Here is a 20,655-nt window from a genome sequence, read left to right as displayed (position 1 = left end):
TCGTTTAAATTCTTCAATCTCTCACCAGCGATCTCTGACCAAGTCATTGTTAAGATATTCCTCACCTTAATTCCGGGTTCAAGAATCTAGGGTCATCTTGAGCGATTCACTCAGGACAGGCTGCTGGTTAGGTAATAAACAGCAGTGTCCTATTCTCTCTCTTGGGAAAGCTACTCCAGCGAAGTAGGAATCGGGTGGGTGTTGCACCACCGGCAAGAGAGAGAATCACCTGGGCATTGGTGGGGGTCTGGATATCTGTGTGATATAAGCCTCAGGCTTCCGGTTAGGGATAAACGGCAGGCTTGATTCAGTGCTCTCTCCCGTGGAGGTGTCCCAGTGCGGCATCCCCTGGCCTCTGAAGTTTCAGTGCCAGCTGGAGAGAGACACACACAGATACTCAAACCCCAGATATCGGCCCAGTAGTGGAGTAGCAGAGATGGCACCCTCTACAGGGTAGGTCCGCGCCGGAGTGATTTCCTCCCCGCCGGCTGGCGGGAAAGGCCTTTGGCGCCACGCCAGCCAGCGCCAAAAGGACTTTGCCGGGCAACGCATGCCCGGGAGCGTCAACGGGCGCTCACGGCATCCCCGCGCATGCACAGTGGAGGGGGTCTCTTCTCTAGTGGAGACCATGGCGAAGGCGGAAGAAAAATGAGTGCCCCCATGGCACAGGCCCGCCCGCCGATCGGTGGGCCACAATCGCGGGCCAGGCCACCGTGGGGGCACCCCCCCGGGGCCAGAGCGCCCCGCGCCCCCCCCCAGGACCCGGGAGCCAGCCTGCGCCGCCTTGTCCCGCCGATAAGGTAGGTGGTTTCATCCACGCTGGCTGGAGAGGGTTAACAGCGGCACTACTTCAGCCCATCGCGGACCGGAGAATCGCTGGGGATGGGCACGCCGACCGGCGCGATTCCCGCCGACCGGCGCGGTGCGATTCCCGCCCCCGCCGAATCTCTGGTGCCGGAGAATTCGGGACATGGCGGGGGCGGGATTCACGCCAGCCCCCGGCGATACTCCGACCCGGTGGGGGGTCGGAGAATCGCGCCCCTGACATGTGGGAGCCTTCAAACGCAGGATTATTAGAATTCAGTACTAGCATGTGCCTGTGAAGATGAAGGAGAAGTATGAAGGAGAAGGGGGGGGTGATGTTCGGGGCTAATTTACAGTGTGTAGGGGCCGATGCTGATTTACAGTGTGGGCGAGTTCGGGACTGATTTACAGTGTGGGGGGGGGGGGGTTCGGGGCTGATTTACAGTGGGGGATGTGCTCTGGGATGATTTACAATGTGGGGGTGTTCGGGGCTGATTTAAAGTTGGGGGGGTGTTCGTGACTGATTTACAGTGTGGGGGCTGGGGCTGATTTACAGTGTGGGGGAGTTTGGGGCTGTTTTACAGTGGGGGGGAGTTCTGGGCTGATTTACAGTGTGGGGGGCCAGGGCTGATTTACAGTGGGGGGGGGGGAGTTCTGGGCTAATTTACGGTGTGGGGGAGGTGTTCGGGGCTGATTTACAGTGTGGTGGTGTTCTCGGCTGATTTACGATGTGGGGGTTTTCGGGGCTTATTTACAGTGTGGGGGGGTGGCGTTCGTGGCTGATTTACAGTGTGTGGGGGCCAGGGGTGATTTAAAGTGTGGGGGAGTTCAGGGGCTGATTTATAGTGTGGGGGGGGGGTTCGGGGCTGATTTACAGTGTGGGGGTGTTCGGGACAGATTTACAGTGGGGGGGGGGGGGGTGTTCGGGGCTGATGTACAGTGGGGGGGGGGGTGTTTGGGACTGATTTACAGTGTGGGGGTGTTCGTGACTGATTTACAGTGTGGGGGTGTTCAGCGCTGATTTACGGTGTCAGGGAGATGTTCGGGACTCATTTACAGTGTGTGTGGGGGGGGGTTCTGGGCTGAGTTACAGCGTGGGGGTGTTTGGGGCTGATTTACAGTTTGGAGGAATGATCGGGACTGATTTACAGTGTGTGTGGGGGGGGGGGTTCTGGGCTGAGTTACAGAGTGGGGATGTTTGGGGCTGATTTACAGTGTGGGGGTGTTTGTCGCTGATTTACAGTGTGGGGGTGTTTGGCGCTGATTTACAGTGAGGGGGGTGTTCGGGACTGATTTACAGAGTGTGTGGGGGGGTTTCTGGGCTGAGTTACAGAGTAGGGGTGTTTGGGGCTGATTTGCAGTGTGGGGGTGGGTGATCGGGACTGATTTACAGTGTGTGGGGGGGTGGGTTCGGGGCTGATTTACAGAGTTGGGGTGTTTGGGGCTGATTTGCAGTGGAGGGGTGTTCCGGGCTGATTTACAGTGTGGGGGTGTTTGGGCTGATTTACAGTGTGGGGGTGTTCGGGGCTGATTTACAGTATGGGGGGGTCGGGGCTGATTTAGAGTATGGGGGGGTCGGGGCTGATTTACAGTGTGGGTTGGTGTTCGGGGCTGATTTCCAGCGTGGGCGTGTTTGGGGCTGATTTACAGTGTGGGGGGGTTTGGGGGGTTTGGGGCTGATTTATAGCGTGGGGGTGTTCGGGGCTGATTTACAGTGTGGGGGTCTGTGTTTGGGGCTTATTTATGGTGTGGGGGGGTGTTCGGGGCTGATTTACAGTGTGGAGGGATTTTGGGCTGATTTACAGTGTGGGGGGGTCGGGGCTGATTTACAGTGTGGGGGTGTTTGGGGCTGATTTACAGTGCGGGGGGTTTGGGGCTGATTTACAGTGTGGGGGTGGTCGGGTCTGATTTACAGTGTGAGAGGGGATCGGGACTGATTTACAGTGTGGGGGGGGGGGTTCGGAGCTGATTTACAGTGTGGAGGCGTTTGGGGCTGATTTACAGTGTGGGGTGTTCGGAGCTGATTTACAGTGGTGGGGGTACTCTGGGATGATTTACATTGGGGCGGTGTTCGGGGCTGATTTACAGTGGGGAGGCATTTTGGGATGATTTACAGTGTGGGGGTGTTCGGGGCAGATTCACTGTGTGGGGGGGGGTTCAGGGCTGATTTACAGTGTGGGGGTGTTCGGGGCTGATTTACAGTGTGGGGGGGTGGTTCGGCGCTGAATTACCGTGTGGGGGGGTGTCGGGACTGATTTACAGTTAGGGGGGTCGGGGTTGATTTACAGTGTGGGGGTTCGGGGTTGATTTACAGTGTGGGGGTTCGGGGTTGATTTACAGTGTGGGGGGGTCGGGGCTGATTTACAGTGTGGTGGGGGTCGTGGCTGATTTACAGTGTGGGGGGGGTCGGGGCTGATTTACAGTGTGGGGTGGTTTGGGGCTGATTTACAGTTCGGGGCGTCGGGGTTGATTTACAGTGTGGGGGTTGGGTGTTTGGGGCTGATTTGCAGCGTGGGGGGGTTTGAGGCTGATTTGCAGCGTGGGGCGGTTGGGGCTGATTTGAAGTGTGGGGGGTGTTTGGGGCTAATGTACAGTGTGGGAGCGTTTGGGGCTGATTTACAGTGTGGGGGGGGTTTGGGGCTGATTTACAGTGTGAGGGGGTCACGGCTGATTTACAGTGTGGGGGGTGTTCGGGGCCGGTTTACAGTGTGGGGGGGGGGGTGTTCGGGGCTGATTTACAGCGTGGGGGTGTTCGTGACTGATTTACAGTGGGGGGGGGGTGTTCGGGGCTGATTTACAGTGTGAGGGGTTGGGGCTGATTTACAGTGTGGTGGGGGTCGTGGCTGATTTACAGTGTGGGGGGGGGTCGGGGCTGATTTACAGTGTGGGGTGGTTTGGGGCTGATTTACAGTTAGGGGCGTCGGGGTTGATTTACAGTGTGGGGGTTGGGTGTTTGGGGCTGATTTGCAGCGTGGGGGGGTTTGAGGCTGATTTGCAGCGTGGGGCGGTTGGGGCTGATTTGAAGTGTGGGGGGTGTTTGGGGCTAATGCACAGTGTGGGGGGGTTTGGGGCTGATTTACAGTGTGGGGGGGGTTTGGGGCTGATTTACAGTGTGAGGGGGTCACGGCTGATTTACTGTGTGGGGGGTGTTCGGGGCCGGTTTACAGTGTGGGGGGGGTGTTTGGGGCTGATTTACAGCGTGGGGGTGTTCGTGACTGATTTACAGTGGGGGGGGGGGGTGTTCGGGGCTGATTTACAGTGTGAGGGGTTGGGGCTGATTTACAGTGTGGGGGGGTCGGGGCTGATTTACAGTGTGGGGGGGTGTTTGGGGCTGATTTACAGTGTGGGGGTGTTCGAGTCTGATTTACAGAATGGGGGGGTTGGGGCTGATTTACAGTGTGGGGGTGTTTGGGGCTGATTTACAGTGTGGGGGTGTTCGGGGCTGATTTACAGTGTGAGGTGTTGGGGGTGATTTACATTGTGGGGGGGTCGGGGCTGATTTACAGTGTGGGCGGGGTGTTTGGGGCTGATTTACAGTGTGGGGGTGTTTGGAGCTGATTTACAGTGGGGGGGGGTCGGGGCTGATTTACAGTGTGTTTTGGTGTTCAGGACTGATTTACAGTGTGGGGGTGCTCGGGGCTGATTTATAGTATGGTGGCAGTGTTCGGTGCTGATTTACAGTGTGGGGGTGTTTGGGGCTCATTTACAGTGTGGGGACGCTTGGGGCTGATTTATAGTGTGGGGGGGGGATGTTCGGGGCTGATTTACTGTGTGGTGGTGCTCGGGGCTGATCGATAGTGTGGGGAGGTTGTTCGGGGCTGATTTACTGTGTGGGGGTGTTCGGGGCTGATTTACAGTGTGAGGGGGGGCGGTCGGGGCAGATTTACCGGGGGGGTTGTGCTCTGGGATGATTTACAATGTGGGGGTGTTCGGGGCTGATTTAATGTTGGGGGGGGGTGTTCGTGACTGATTTACAGTGTGGGGGCTGATTTACAGTGTGGGGGAGTTCGGGGCTAATTTACAGTAGGGGAGGTGGCGGAGAATTCGGGAAACGGCGGGGGTGGGATTCACGCCAGCCCCCGGCGATACTCCGACCCGGTGGGAGGTCGGAGAATCGCGCCCCTGACATGTGGGAGCCTTTAAACGCCAGATTATTAGAATTCAGGACTAGCATGTACCTGTGACGATGAAGAAGAAGTATGAAGGAGAAGGGAGGGGGGGGGTGTGTTCGGGGCTAATTTACAGTGTGTAGGGGCCGATGCTGATTTACAGTGTGGGGGAGTTCGGGACTGATTTACAGTGTGGGGGGGGGGGGGGGTCGGGGCTGATTTACAGTGGGGGATGTGCTCTGGGATGATTTACAGTTTGGGGGTGTTCGGGGCTGATTTAAAGTTGGGGGGGGTGTTCGTGACTGATTTACAGTGTGGGGGCTGGGGCTGATTTACAGTGTGGGGGAGTTCGGGGCTGATTTACAGTGTAGGGGTGTTCGGGGCTGATGTACAGTGTGGGGGCCGGGGCTGATTTACAGTAGGGGGGTGGGGTGTTCGGGGCTGATTTACAGTGTGGATGTGTTCTCGGCTGATTTAAAGTGTGGGGGCCGGGGCTGATTTACAGTGTGGGGGGGGGTGGGGTGTTAAGGGCTGATTTACAGTGTGGTGGTGTTCTCAGCTGATTTACAGTGTGGGGGCCGGGGCTGATTTACAGTGGGGGGGAGGTAGTTCTGGGCTGATTTACAGTGTGGGGGCTGGGTCTGATTTACAGTGTGGGGGAGTTCGGGGATGATTTACAGTAGGGGCGTGGGGTATTCGGGGCTGATTTACGGTGTGGGGGTTTTCGGGGCTTATTTACAGTGTGGGGGGGAGGCGTTTGTGGCTGATTTACAGTGTGTGGGGGCCAGGGGTGATTTATAGTGTGGGGAAGTTTCGGGGCTGATTTATAGTGTGGGGGAGGGGGGTTCGGGGCTGATTTACAGTGTGGGTTGGTGTTCGGGGCTGATTTCCAGCATGGGGGTGTTTGGGGCTGATTTACAGTGTGGGGGGGTTTGGGGCTGATTTACAGTGTGGGGGTGTTCGCGGCTGAATTACAGTGTGGGGGGTGTCGTGGCTGATTTACAGTGTGGGAGGGGATCGGGACTGATGTACAGTGTGGGGGGGTGTTCGGAGCTGATTTACAGTGTGGGAGGGGTTCAGGGCTGATTCACAGTGTGGGTGTGTTCGGGTCTGATTTACAGTGTGGGGGGGGGGTTTGGGGCTGATTTACAGTGTGGGGGGGTCGGGGCTGATTTACAGTGTGTTTTGGTGTTCAGGACTGATTTACAGTGTGGGGGTGCTCGGAGCTGATTTATAGTATGGTGGCGGTGTTCGGTGCTGATTTACAGTGTGGGGGTGTTCGGGGCTCAGTTACAGTGTGGGGGCGCTTGGGGCTGATATATAGAGTGGGGGGGGGGGATGTTCGGGGCTGATTTACTGTGTGGTGGTGCTCGGGGCTGATTTATAGTGTGGGAGGGTTGTTCGGGGCTTATTTACAGTGTGGGGGTGTTCGGGGCTGATTTACAGTGTGAGGGGGGGGGGGTCAGGGCTGATTTACAGTGGGGGATGTGCTCTGGGATGATTTACAATGTGGGGGTGTTCGGGGCTGATTTAAAGTTGGTGGGAGGGTGTTCGTGACTGATTTACAGTGTGGGGGCTGATTTACAGTGTGGGGGAGTTCGGGGCTGATTTACAGTAGGGGGGGGTGTTCGGGGCTGATTTACAGTGGGGGATGTGCTCTGGGATGATTTACAGTTTGGGGGTGTTCGGGGCTGATTTAAAGTTGGGGGGGGTGTTCGTGACTGATTTACAGTGTGGGGGCTGGGGCTGATTTACAGTGTGGGGGAGTTCGGGGCTGATTTACAGTGTGGGGGGGGGGTGTTCGGGGCTGATTTACAGTGGGGGATGTGCTCTGGGATGATTTACAGTTTGGGGGTGTTCGGGGCTGATTTAAAGTTGGGGGGGGTGTTCGTGACTGATTTACAGTGTGGGGGCTGGGGCTGATTTACAGTGTGGGGGAGTTCGGGGCTGATTTACAGTGTGGGGGGCCGGGGCTGATTTACAGTGTGGGGGAGTTCGGGGCTGATTTACAGTAGGGTGTGGGGTGTTCGGGGCTGATTTACAGTGTGGATGTGTTCTCGGCTGATTTACAGTGTGGGGGTCGGGGCTGATTTACAGTGTGGGGGGGGTGTTCGGGGCTGATTTACAGTGTGGGGGGGGGGTGTTCGGGGCTGATTTACAGTGTGGGTGGCCGGGGCTGATTTACAGTGTGGGGGAGTTCGGGGCTGATTTACAGTTGGGGGGGGGTGTTCGGGGCTGATTTACATTGTGGGGGGGAGGCGTTCGTGGCTGATTTACAGTGTGTGGGGGCCAGGTGATTTACAGTGTGGGGAAGTTCGGGGCTGATTTATAGTGTGGGGGAGGGGGGTTCGGGGCTGATTTACAGTGTGGGTTGGTGTTCGGGGCTGATTTCCAGCGTGGGGGTGTTTGGGGCTGATTTACAGTGTGGGGGGGTTCAGGGCTGATTTACAGTGTGGGGGTGTTCGGGGCTGATTTACAGTGTGGGGGGGGTGGTTCGGCGCTGAATTACAGTGTGGGGGGTGTCGTGGCTGATTTACAGTGTAGGGGGGTCGGGTCTGATTTACAGTGTGGGAGGGGATCGGGACTGATTAACAGTGTGGGGGGTGTTCGGAGCTGATTTACAGTGTGGGAGGGGTTCAGGGCTGATTCACAGCGTGGGTGTGTTCGGGTCTGAATTACAGTGTGGGGGTGTTCGGGGCTGATTTACAGTGTGGAGGCGTTTGGGGCTGATTTACAGTGTGGGGGTGTTCAGAGCTGATTTAGAGTGGGGGGGGTACTCTGGGATGATTTGCAGTGGGGCGGTGTTCGGGGCTGATTTACAGTGGGGAGGCATTCTGGGATGATTTACAGTGTGGGGTTGTTCGGAACAGATTCACGGTGTGGGGGGGGGGTGGTTCAGGGCTGATTTACAGTGTGGGGGTGCTCGGGGCTGATTTACAGTGTGGGTGTGTTCGGGGCTGATTTACAGTGTGGGGGGGTGGTTCGGCGCTGAATTACAGTGTGGGCTGATTTACAGTGTGGTGGGGGTCGGGGATGATTTACAGTGTGGGGGTGTTCGGCGCTGATTTACAATGTGGGATGTTCGGGGCTGATTTACCGTGTGGGGGGGTCGGGGCTGATTTACAGTGTGGGGTGGTTTGGGGCTGATTTACAGTTAGGGGGGTCGGGGTTGATTTACAGTGTGGGGGTTGGGTGTTTGGGGCTGATTTGCAGCGTGGGGGGGTTTGAGGCTGATTTGCAGCGTGGGGCGGTTGGGGCTGATTTGAAGTGTGGGGGGTGTTTGGGGCTGATGTACAGTGTGGGGGAGGGTTTGTGGCTGATTTACAGTGTGAGGGGGTCACGGCTGATTTACAGTGTGGGGGGTGTTTAGGGCCGGTTTACAGTGTGGGGGGGTGTTCGGGGCTGATTTACAGCGTGGGGGTGTTCGTGACTGATTTACAGTGGGGGGGGGGGGGTGTTCGGGGCTGAATTACAGTGTGAGGGGTTGGGGCTGATTTACAGTGTGGGGGGGTCGGGGCTGATTTACAGTGTGGGGGGTGTGTTTGGGGCTGATTTACAGTGTGGGGGTGTTCGGGGCTGATTTACAGTGTGGGGGGGTCGGGGCTGATTTACAGTGTGTTTTGGTGTTCAGGACTGATTTACAGTGTGGGGGTGCTCGGGGCTGATTTATAGTATGGTGGCGGTGTTCGGGGCTGATTTACAGTGTGGGGGTGTTCGGGGCACATTTACAGTGTGGGGGTGTTCGGGACGGATTTATAGTGTGGGGGGGATGTTCGGGGCTGATTTACTGTGTGGCGGTGTTCGGGGCCGGTTTACAGTGTGGGGGGGGGTGTTCGGGGCTGATTTACAGCGTGGGGGTGTTCGTGACTGATTTACAGTGGGGGGGGGGTGTTCGGGGCTGATTTACAGTGTGAGGGGTTGGGGCTGATTTACAGTGTGGGGGGGTCGGGGCTGATTTACAGTGTGGGGGTGTGTGTTTGGGGCTGATTTACAGTGTGGGGGTGTTCGGGGCTGATTTACAGTGTGGGGGTTCGGGGCTGATTTACAGTGTGGGGGTTTGTGTTTGGGGCTGATTTACAGTGTAGGGGGGTGTTTGGGGCTGATTTACAGTGTGGGGGTGTTTGGAGCTGATTTACAGTGTGGGGGGGTCGGGGCTGATTTACAGTGTGTTTTGGTGTTCAGGACTGATTTACAGTGTGGGGGTGCTCGGGGCTGATTTACAGTGGGGGATGTGCTCTGGGATGATTTACAGTTTGGGGGTGTTCGGGGCTGATTTAAAGTTGGGGGGGGTGTTCGTGACTGATTTACAATGTGGGGGCTGGGGCTGATTTACAGTGTGGGGGAGTTCGGGACTGATTTACAGTGCGGGGGGGAGTTCTGGGCTGATTTACAGTGTGGGGGACCGGGGCTGATTTACAGTGTGGGGGAGTTCGGGGCTGATTTACAGTAGGGGGGTGGGGTGTTCGGGGCTTATTAACAGTGTGGTGGTGTTCTCGGCTGATTTACGGTGTGGGGGTTTTCGGAGCTTATTTACAGTGTGGGGGGGGGGGCGTTCGTGGCTGATTTACAGTGTGTGCGGGCCAGGGGTGATTTACAGTGTGGGGGAGTTCGGGGCTGATTTATAGTTTTGGGGGGGGGGGGGGTTCGGGGCTGATTTACAGTGTGGGGGTGTTTGGGACAGATTTACAGTGAGGGGGTGTTCAGGACTGATGTACAGTGGGGGGGGCGGGTGTTTGGGACTGATTTACAGTGTGGGGGTGTTCAGGACTGATTTACAGTGTGGGGGTGTTCGGCGCTGATTTACGGTGTCAGGGAGATGTTCGGGACTCATTTACAGTGTGTGTGGGGGGGGGGTTCTAGGCTGAGTTACAGCGTGGGGGTGTTTGGGGCTGATTTACAGTTTGGGGGAATGATCGGGACTGATTTACAGTGTGTGTGGGGGGGGGGTTCTGGGCTGAGTTACAGAGTGGGGGTGTTTGGCGCTGATTTACAGTGTGGGGGTGTTTGGCGCTGATTTACAGTGTAGGGGTGTTTGGGGCTCATTTGCAGTGTGGGGGTGGGTGATCGGGACTGATTTACAGTGTGTGGGGGGGTGGGTTTGGGGCTGAATTACAGAGTTGGGGTGTTTTGGGATGATTTACAGTGTGGGGGGGGTTCAGGGCTGATTTACAGCGTGGGGGTGTTTGGGGCTGATTTTCAGTGTTGGGGTGGGTGATCGGGACTGATTTACAGTGTGTGGGGGGGTGGGTTCGGGGCTGGATTACAGAGTTGGGGTGTTTGGGGATGATTTACAGTGTGGTGGGGGGTTCAGGGCTGATTTACAGTGTGGGAGTGTTCGGGGCTGATTTACAGTGGAGGGGTGTTCTGGGCTGATTTACAGTGTGGGGGTGTTTGGGCTGATTTACAGTGTGGGGGTGTTCGGGGCTGATTTACAGTATGGGGGGGTCGGGGCTGATTTAGAGTATGGGGGGGTCGGGGCTGATTTACAGTGTGGGTTGGTGTTCGGGGCTGATTTCCAGCGTGGGGGTGTTTGGAGCTGATTTACAGTGTGGGGGAGTTTGGTGCTGATTTATTGCGTGGGGGTGTTCGGGGCTGATTTACAGTGTGGGGGTCTGTGTTTGGGGCTTATTTATGGTGTGGGGGTGTTTTCGGGGCTGATTTACAATGTGGGGGTGTGTGTTTGGGGCTGATTTACAGTGTAGGGGGGTGTTTGGGGCTGATTTACAGTGTGGGGGTGTTTGGAGCTGATTTACAGTGTGGGGGGGTCGGGGCTGATTTACAGTGTGTTTTGGCGTTCAGGACTGATTTACAGTGTGGGGGTGCTCGGGGCTGATTTATAGTATGGTGGCGGTGTTCGGGGCTGATTTACAGTGTGGGGGTGTTCGGGACTGATTTATAGTGTGGGGGGGATGTTCGGGGCTGATTTACTGTGTGGTGGTGCTCGGGGCTGATTTAAAGTGTGGGGGGGATGTTTGGGGCTGATTTACAGTGTGGGGGTGTTCGGGGCTGATTTACAGTGTGAGGGGGGGGGGTCGGGGCTGATTTACAGTGGGGGATATGCTCTGGGATGATTTACAGTTTGGGGGTGTTCGGGGCTGATTTAAAGTTGGGGGGGGTGTTCGTGACTGATTTACAGTGTGGGGGCTGGGGCTGATTTACAGTGTGGGCGAGTTCGGGGCTGATTTACAGTAGGGGGGGTGGCGGAGAATTCGGGACACGGCGGGGGCGGGATTCACACCAGCCCCCGGCGATACTCCGACCCGGTGGGGGGTCGGAGAATCGCGCCCCTGACATGTGGGAGCCTTCAAACGCCAGATTATTAGAATTCAGGACTAGCATGTGCCTGTGAAGATGAAGGAGAAGTATGAAGGAGAAGGGGGCGGGTGTTCAGGGCTAATTTACAGTGTGTGGGGGCCGATGCTGATTTACAGTGTGGGCGAGTTCGGGACTGATTTACAGTGTGGGGGGGGGGGGGGTTCGTGGCTGATTTACAGTGGGGGATGTGCTCTGGGATGATTTACAGTTTGGGGGTGTTCGGGGCTGATTTAAAGTTGGGGGGGGGGTGTTCGTGACTGATTTACAATGTGGGGGCTGGGGCTGATTTACAGTGTGGGGGAGTTCGGGACTGATTTACAGTGCGGGGGGAGTTCTGGGCTGATTTACAGTGTGGGGGGCCGGGGCTGATTAACAGTGTGGGGGAGTTCGGGGCTGATTTACAGTAGGGGGGTGGGGTGTTCGGGGCTTATTTACAGTGTGGTGGTGTTCTCGGCTGATTTACGGTGTGGGGGTTTTCGGGGCTTATTTACAGTGTGGGGGGGGGGGGCGTTCGTGGCTGATTTACAGTGTGTGCGGGCCAGGGGTGATTTACAGTGTGGGGGAGTTCGGGGCTGATTTATAGTGTGGGGGGGGGGGGGGTTCGGGGCTGATTTACAGTGTGGGGGTGTTTGGGACAGATTTACAGTGAGGGGGTGTTCAGGACTGATGTACAGTGGGGGGGGCGGGTGTTTGGGACTGATTTACAGTGTGGGGGTGTTCGGGACTGATTTACAGTGTGGGGGTGTTCGGCGCTGATTTACGGTGTCAGGGAGATGTTCGGGACTCATTTACAGTGTGTGTGGCGGGGGGGGGGGTTCTAGGCTGAGTTACAGCGTGGGGGTGTTTGGGGCTGATTTACAGTTTGGGGGAATGATCGGGACTGATTTACAGTGTGTGTGGGGGGGGGGTTCTGGGCTGAGTTACAGAGTGGGGGTGTTTGGCGCTGATTTACAGTGTGGGGGTGTTTGGCGCTGATTTACAGTGTGGGGGTGTTTGGGGCTCATTTGCAGTGTGGGGGTGGGTGATCGGGACTGATTTACAGTGTGTGGGGGGGTGGGTTTGGGGCTGAATTACAGAGTTGGGGTGTTTTGGGATGATTTACAGTGTGGGGGGGTGGTTCAGGGCTGATTTACAGCGTGGGGCTGTTTGGGGCTGATTTTCAGTGTGGGGGTGGGTGATCGGGACTGATTTACAGTGTGTGGGGGGGTGGGTTCGGGGCTGGATTACAGAGTTGGGGTGTTTGGGGATGATTTACAGTGTGGTGGGGGGTTCAGGGCTGATTTACAGTGTGGGAGTGTTCGGGGCTGATTTACAGTGGAGGGGTGTTCTGGGCTGATTTACAGTGTGGGGGTGTTTGGGCTGATTTACAGTGTGGGGGTGTTCGGGGCTGATTTACAGTATGGGGGGGCCGGGGCTGATTTAGAGTATGGGGGGGTCGGGGCTGATTTACAGTGTGGGTTGGTGTTCGGGGCTGATTTCCAGCGTGGGGGTGTTTGGAGCTGATTTACAGTGTGGGGGAGTTTGGTGCTGATTTATTGCGTGGGGGTGTTCGGGGCTGATTTACAGTGTGGGGGTCTGTGTTTGGGGCTTATTTATGGTGTGGGGGTGTCTTCGGGGCTGATTTACAGTGTGGAGGGATTTGGGGCTGATTTACAGTGTGGGGGTGTCAGGGCTGATTTACAGTGTGGGGGTGTTTGGGGCTGATTTACAGTGCAGGGGGTTCGGGGCTGATTTACAGTGTGGGGGGGCCGGGGCTGATTTACAGTGTGGGGGTGTTTGGAGCAGATTTACATTGTGAGGGGGTCGGGTCTGAGTTACAGTGTGGGAGGGGATCGGGACTGATTTACAGTGTGGGAGGGGTTCAGGGCTGATTCACAGCGTGGGTGTGTTCGGGTCTGAATTACAGTGTGGGGGTGTTCGGGGCTGATTTACAGTGTGAGTTGTTGGGGCTGATTTACAGTGCGGGTGGATCGGGTCTGATTTACAGTGTGGGGGGGTCGGGGCTGATTTACAGTGTGGGGGTCTTCGTGGCTGATTTACAGTAGAGGGGTTGGGGCTGATTTACAGTGTGGGGGGGTCGGGGATGATTTACAGTGTGGGGGGTGTTTGGGGCTGATTTACAGTGTGGCGGTGTTTGGAGCTGATTTACAGTGTAGGGGGGTGTTTGGGGCTGATTTACAGTGTCGGGGTGTTCGGGGCTGATTTACAGTGTGGGGGTGTTCGGGGCTCATTTACAGTGTGGGGGCGCTCGGGGCTGATTTATAATGTGGGGGGATGTTCGGGGCTGATTTACAGTGTGGTGGTGCTCGGGCCTGATTTATGGTGTGGGGGGGTTGTTCCGGGCTGATTTACAGTGTGGGGGTGTTCGGGGCTGATTTACAGTGTGAGGGGGGGGGGTGGTCGGGGTTGATTTACAGTGGGGGATGTGCTCTGGGATGATTTACAGTGTGGGGGTGTTCGGTGCTGATTTAAAGTTGGGGGGGGGGCTGTTTGTGACTGATTTACAGTGTGGGGGTGTTCGGGGCTGATTTACAGTATGGGGGGTTCGGGGCTGATTTAGAGTATGGGGGGGTCGGGGCTGATTTATGGTGTGGGTTGGTGTTCGGGCTGATTTACAGTGTGGAGGGATTTGGGGCTGATTTACAGTGTGGGGGGGTCAGGGCTGATTTACAGTGTGGGGGTGTTTGGGGCTGATTTGCAGTGCAGGGGGTTTGGGGCTGGTTTACAATGTGGGGGGGGTCGTGGCTGATTTACAGTGTAGGGGGGTGTCGGGTCTGATTTACAGTGTGGGGGGGTCTTCGGGGCTGATTTACAGTGTCGGGGGGTGTCGGGGCTGATTTACAGTGTGGGGGGGTCGGGGCTGATTTACAGTGTGGGGGTGTTTGGGGCTGGTTTACAGTGTGGGGGTGTTGGGTCTGATTTACAGTGTGGGAGGGGATCGGGACTGATTTACAGTGTGGGGGGGGGCGTTCGGAGCTGATTTACAGTGTGGGAGGGTTTCAGGGCTGATTCACAGCGTGGGTGTGTTCGGGTCTGAATTACAGTGTGAGGGTGTTCGGGGCTGATTTCCAGTGTGGAGGCGTTTGGGGCTGATTTGCAGTGTGGGGGTGTTCGGAGCTGATTTACAGTGGGGGGGGGGGGTACTCTGGGATGATTTACAGTGGGGCGGTGTTCGGGGCTGATTTACATTGCGGAGGCATTCATGGATGATTTACAGTGTGGGGGTGTTCGGGGCTGATTTACAGTGTGGGGGGGGGGTTTGGCGCTGAATTACAGTGTGGGGGGTGTCGGGGCTGATTTACAGTGTAGGGGGGTGTTTGGGGCTGATTTACAGTGTTGGGGCGTTCGTGGCTGATTTACAGTGTGGGGGGGTCGTGGCTGATTTACAGTGTTGGGGGGTCAGGGCTGATTTACAGTGTGGGGTGGTTTGGGGCTGATTTACAGTTAGGGGTGTCGGGGCTGATTTACAGTGTGGGGGTTGGGTGTTTGGGGCTGATTTGCAGCGTGGGGGGGTTTGAGGCTGATTTGCAGCGTGGGGCAGTTGGGGCTGATTTGCAGTGTGGGGGGGTGTTTGGGGCTGATGTACAGTGTGGAGGGGTTTGGGGCTGATTTACAGTGTGAGGGGGTCATGGCTGATTTACAGTGTGGGTGTGTGTTCGGGGCCGGTTTACAGTGTGGGGGGGGGGGTTGTTCGGGGCTGATTTACAGCGTGGGGGTGTTCGTGACTGATTTGCAGTGCGGGGGGGTGTTTGGGGCTGATTTACAGTGTGGGGGTGTTCGGGGCTGATTTACAGTGTGGGGGGGTTCAGCGCTGAATTACAGTGTGGAGGGTGTCGGGGCTGATTTACAGTGTAGGGGGGTGTTTGGGGCTGGTTTACAGTGTGGGGGTGTTCGGGGCTGATTTACAGTGTGGGGGGGATAGTGGCTGATTTACAGTTAGGGGGGTCGGGGCTGATTTACAGTTAGGGGGGTCGGGGCTGATTTACAGTGTGGGGGTTGGGTGTTTGGGGCTGATTTGCAGCGTGGGGGGGTTTGAGGCTGATTTGCAGCGTGGGGCGGTTGGGGCTGATTTGCAGTGTGGGGGGGTGTTTGGGGCTGATTTACAGTGTGAGGGTGTTTGGGGCTGATTTACAGTGTGAGGGGGTCACGGCTGATTTACAGTGTGGGTGTGTGTTCGGGGCCGGTTTACAGTGTGGGGCGGGTTGTTCGGGGCTGATTTACAGTGTGGGGTTTTCGTGACTGATTTACAGTTGGGGGATGGGTGTTCGGGGCTGATTTACAGTGTGGGGGTTTTCGAAGCTGATTTATAGTGAGGGGGGTGTTCGGGGCTGAATAACAGCGGGGGGGGGTGTTCGTGACTGATTTACAGTGAGGGGGGGGTGTTCGGGGCTGATTTACAGTGTGGGGGTTTTCGGGGCTGATTTATAGTGAGGGGGGTGTTCGGGGCTGAATAACAGTGGGGGGGGGGGTGTTCGTGACTGATTTGCAGTGCGGGGGGGTGTTTGGGGCTGATTTACAGTGTGGGGGTGTTCGGGGCTGATTTACAGTGTGGGGGTGTTCGGGGCTGATTTACAGTGTGGGGGGGGTTCAGCGCTGAATTACAGTGTGGGGGGTGTTGGGGCTGATTTACAGTGTAGGGGGGTGTTTGGGGCTGGTTTACAGTGTGGGGGTGTTCGGGGCTGATTTACAGTGTGGGGGGGATCGTGGCTGATTTACAGTGTGGGGGGGTCGGGGCTGATTTACAGTGTGGGGTGGTTTGGGGCTGATTTACAGTTAGGGGGGTCGGGGCTGATTTACAGTGTGGGGGTTGGGTGTTTGGGGCTGATTTGCAGCGTGGGGGGGTTTGAGGCTGATTTGCAGCGTGGGGCGGTTGGGGCTGATTTGCAGTGTGGGGGGGTGTTTGGGGCTGATGTACAGTGTGGGGGTGTTTGGGGCTGATTTACAGTGTGGGGGTTGGGGCTGATTTACAGTGTGGGGGGGGTCGGGGCTGATTTACAGTGTGGGGGGGGTGTTTGGGGCTGATTTACAGTGTGAGGGGTTGGGGCTGATTTACAGCGTGGGGGGGGGGGTCGGGGCTGATTTACAGTGTGGGGGGGGTGTTCGGGGCTGATTTACAGTGTGGTGGTGTTTGGAGCTGATTTACAGTGTGGGGGGGGTTGGGGCTGATTTACAGTGTGGGGGTGTTTGGAGCTGATTTACAGTGTGGGGGGGTCGGGGCTGATTTACTGTGTGTTTTGGTGCTCAGGACTGATTTACAGTGTGGGGTTGCTCGGGGCTGATTTATAATGTGGTGGCGGTGTTCGGGGCTGATTTACAGTGTGGGGGTGTTCGGGGCTCATTTACAGTGTGGGGGTGTTCGGGACTGATTTACAGTGTGGGGGTGTTCGGCGCTGATTTACGGTGTCAGGGAGATGTTCGGGACTGATTTACAGTGTGTGTGTGGGTGGGGGGGTCAGGGCTGATTTACAGTGTATGGGTGTTTGGGTCTGATTTACAGTGCAGGGTGTTCGGGGCTGATTTACAGTGTGGGGGGGTCGTGGCTGATTTACAGTGTGGGGGTGTTTGGAGCAGATTTACAGTGTGGGGGGGTCGGGTCTGATTTATAGTGTGGAAGGGGATCGGGACTGATTTACAGTGTGGGGGGGCCGTTCGGAGCTGATTTACAGTGTGGGAGGTGTTCAGGGCTGATTCACAGCGTGGGTGTGTTCGGGTCTGAATTACAGTGTGGGGGTGTTCGGAGCTGATTTACAGTGGGGGTGGGGTACTCTGGGATGATTTACAGTGGGGCGGTGTTCGGGGCTGATTTACATTGGGGAGGCATTCTGGGATGATTTACAGTGTGGGGGTGTTCGGGGCTGATTTACAGTGTAGGGGGGTGTTTGGGGCTGATTTACAGTGTGGGGGTGTTCGGGGCTCATTTACAGTGTGGGGGCACTCGGGGCTGATTTATAGTGTGGGGGGGGGATGTTCGGGGCTGATTTACAGTGTGGTGGTGCTGGGGCCTGATTTATAGTGTGGGGGGGTTATTCGGGGCTGATTTACAGTGTGGGGGTGTTCGGGGCTGATTTACAGTGTGAGGGGGGGGGGTCGGGGCTGATTTACAGTGGGGGATGTGCTCTGGGATGATTTACAGTGTGGGGGTGTTCGGTGCTGATTTAAAGTTGGGGGGGGTGTTCGTGACTGATTTACAGTGTGGGGGCTGGGGCTGATTTACAGTGTGGGGGAGTTCGGGGCTGATTTACAGTGGGGGGGAGGGAGTTCTGGGCTGATTTACAGTGTGGGGGCTGGGGCTGATTTACAGTGTGGGGGAGTTCGGGGCTGATTTACCGTGTGAGGGGGTTTGGGGCTGATTTATAGCGTGGGGGTGTTCGGGGCGGATTTACAGTGTGGGTGTGTGTGTTTGGGGCTTATTTATGGTGTGGGGGGGTGTTCGGGGCTGATTTACAGTGTGGAGGGATTTGGGGCTGATTTACATTGTGGGGGGGTCGGGGCTGATTTACAGTGTGGGGGGGGCTCGGGGTTGATTTACAGTGTGGGTGTGCGTGTTTGGGGCTTATTTACGGTGTGGGTGTGTGGGGGTGTTTGGAGTTGATTCACAGTGTGGGGTGTTCGGGTCTGAGTTACAGTGTGGGGGTGCTCGGGGCTGATTTACAGTGTGGGTGTGTGTTCGGGGCTGATTTACAGTGTGGGAATGTTCGGGGCTGATTTACAGTGTGGGTGTGTGTGTTTGGGGCTTATTTACGGTGTGGGGGGGGGGGGGTTCGGGACTGATTTACAGTGTTGGGGGGGTCGAGGCTGATTTGCAGTGTGGCGGGGGTTCGGGGCTGATTTACAGTGTGGGTGTGTGTTCGGGGCTGATTTACAGTGTGGGAATGTTCGGGGCTGATTTACAGTGTGGGTGTGTGTGTTTGGGGCTTATTTACGGTGTGGGGGGGGGGGGGTTCGGGACTGATTTACAGTGTTGGGGGGGTCGAGGCTGATTTGCAGTGTGGCGGGGGTTCGGGGCTGATTTACAGTGTGGGGGTGCTCGGGACTGATTTACATCGTGGAGGTGTTCGGGGCTGATTTACAGTGTGGGGGGGTCAGAAATGATTTCAGTCTGGGCGTGTTCAGGGCTGATTTACAGTGTGGGGGTGTTCGGGGCTGATTTACAGTGTGGGGAGAGTGGTTCGGGGCTGATTTACAGTGTGGGGGGATTTAGAGCTGATTTACAGTTCGGGGGGTTTCCGGGCTGATTAACAGATTGTGGAGAGGGGTTCGGGGCTGATTTACAGTGTGGGGAGTATGTTCGGCGCTGATTTACAGTTTGGGGGTGTTCGGGGCTGATTTACAATGTGGGGCTGCTCGGGGCTGATTTACAGTGTGGGTGGGTGTTCGGGGCTGATTTCCAGTGTGGGAATGTTCGTGGATGATTTACAGTATGTGGGGGTTCGGGACTGATTTACAGTGTGGGGGGGTCGGGATTGATTTACAGTGTGGGGGTGTGTGTTTGGGGCTTATTTATGGTATGGGGGGTTGTTCGGGGCTAATTTACAGTGTGGGGGTGTTTGGTGCTCATTTACAGTGTGGGGGTGTTTGGGTCTGATTTACAGTGTGGGGGGGGTCGGAGCTGATTTACAGTGTGTGGGGGGGGGTGCCTGGGGCTGATTTACAGTCTGGGGGGTTCGGGGCTGATTTACGGTGTGGGGGTGTATGGGTCTGATTTACAGTGTGGGGGGGGTCGGAGCTGATTTACAGTGTGTGGGGGTGGGGTGCCTGGGGCTGATTTACAGTCTGGGGGGTTCGGGGCTGATTTACGGTGTGGGGGTGTATGGGTCTGATTTACAGTGTGAGGGTGGTCGGGACTGAGTTACAATGTGTGGGGAGGACGGGGCTGGTTTACAGTGTGAGGGTTTTTTTGGGACTGATTTAAAGTGTGGGGGTGTTCAGGGCTGATTTACAGTGTGGGGGTGTTCAGGGCTGATTTACAGTGTGGTGGGGGTGTTCGGGGCTGATTTACAGTGGAGGGAGGGTGCTCGGGGCTGATTTACAGTGTGGGGTGGTGTTTGGAGCTGATGTACCGTGTGGGGAGGTCGGGGCTGATTTACAGAGTGTGGGTGTTCGGGGCTGATTTACAGTGTGGGGGTGTTCGGGACTGATTTACAGTGTGGGAGGGGTTCGGGGCTGATTTACAGAGTGGGGGTGCTCAGGGCTGATTTACAGTGTGGAGGTGCTCGGGACTGATTTACAGTTTGGGGGGGGGTTTGTTCTAGGCTGATTTACAGTGTGGTGGGGGGGTTCGGGGCTGATTTACAGTGGAGGGAGGGTGTTCGGGGCTGATTTGCAGTGTGGGGGTGTTCGGGACAGATTTACTGTCTTGGGGTGCTCGGGGCTGATTTACAGTGAGGGTGTGTGTTTGGGGCTGATTTACAGTGTGGAGGTGTTCGGGACTAATTTATAGTGCGGGGCTGCTCGGGGCTGATTTACAGTGTGGGGTGGTGTTTGGGGCTGATGTACCGTGTGGGGAGGTCGGGGCTGATTTACAGAGTGTGGGTGTTCGGGGCTGATTTACAGTGTGGGGGTGTTCGGGACTGATTTACAGTGTGGGAGGGGTTCGGGGCTGATTTACAGAGTAGGGGTGCTCAGGGCTGATTTACAGTGTGGAGGTGCTCGGGACTGATTTACAGTTTGGGGGGGGGGGTTTGTTCTAGGCTGATTTACAGTGTGGGGGTGTATTCGGGGCTGATTTACTGTGTGAGGGGATGTTTGGGGTTGATTAACCGTGTGGGGGGGAATCGGGACTGATTTACAGTGTGGGGGTGTTTGGTGCTGATTTACAGTGTGGGGGGGGTCCGGACTGATTTACAGTGTGGGGGTGTGAGTTTGGGTCTTATATATGGCGTTGGGGTGTGTTTGGGGCTGATTTACAGTGTGGGGGGTGTTCGGGGCTGATTTACAGTGGGGGTGTGTGTGTTTGGGGCTTATCTATGGTGTGGAGGGGTGTTCGGGGCTGATTTACAGTGTGGGGGTGTTCGGGGCTGATGTACAGTGTGGGGGGGGGGGGTGTGCGAGGCTGATTTACAGTGTGTGAGGTTTGGGACAGATTTACAGTGTTTGGGGCTGATTTGCAGTGTGGGAGGATGTTTGGTGCTGATTTACAGTGTGGGGGTGTTCGGGGCTGATTTAGAGTGTGGGGGTGTTCGGGCCTGTTTACAGTGTGTGGGGTATTTGGGGCTGATTTGCAGTGTGGGAGGATGTTTGGGGCAGATTACAGTGTGGGGGTGTTCGAGGCTGATTTACAGTGTGGGGGTGTTCGGGGCAGATTTACAGTGTGGGGGGGTTTGGGTCTGATTTACAGTGGAGGGAGGGTGTTCGGGGCTGATTTACAGTGGGGGGGTGTTCGGGACTGATTTACAGTCTTGGGGTGCTCGGGGCTGATTTACAGTGC

Source organism: Scyliorhinus torazame, chromosome 11 (genome assembly GCF_047496885.1).
Source record: "Scyliorhinus torazame isolate Kashiwa2021f chromosome 11, sScyTor2.1, whole genome shotgun sequence".
In the NCBI taxonomy this organism is placed as follows: domain Eukaryota; kingdom Metazoa; phylum Chordata; class Chondrichthyes; order Carcharhiniformes; family Scyliorhinidae; genus Scyliorhinus; species Scyliorhinus torazame.
Note: the sequence above shows the minus strand (reverse complement) of the source record.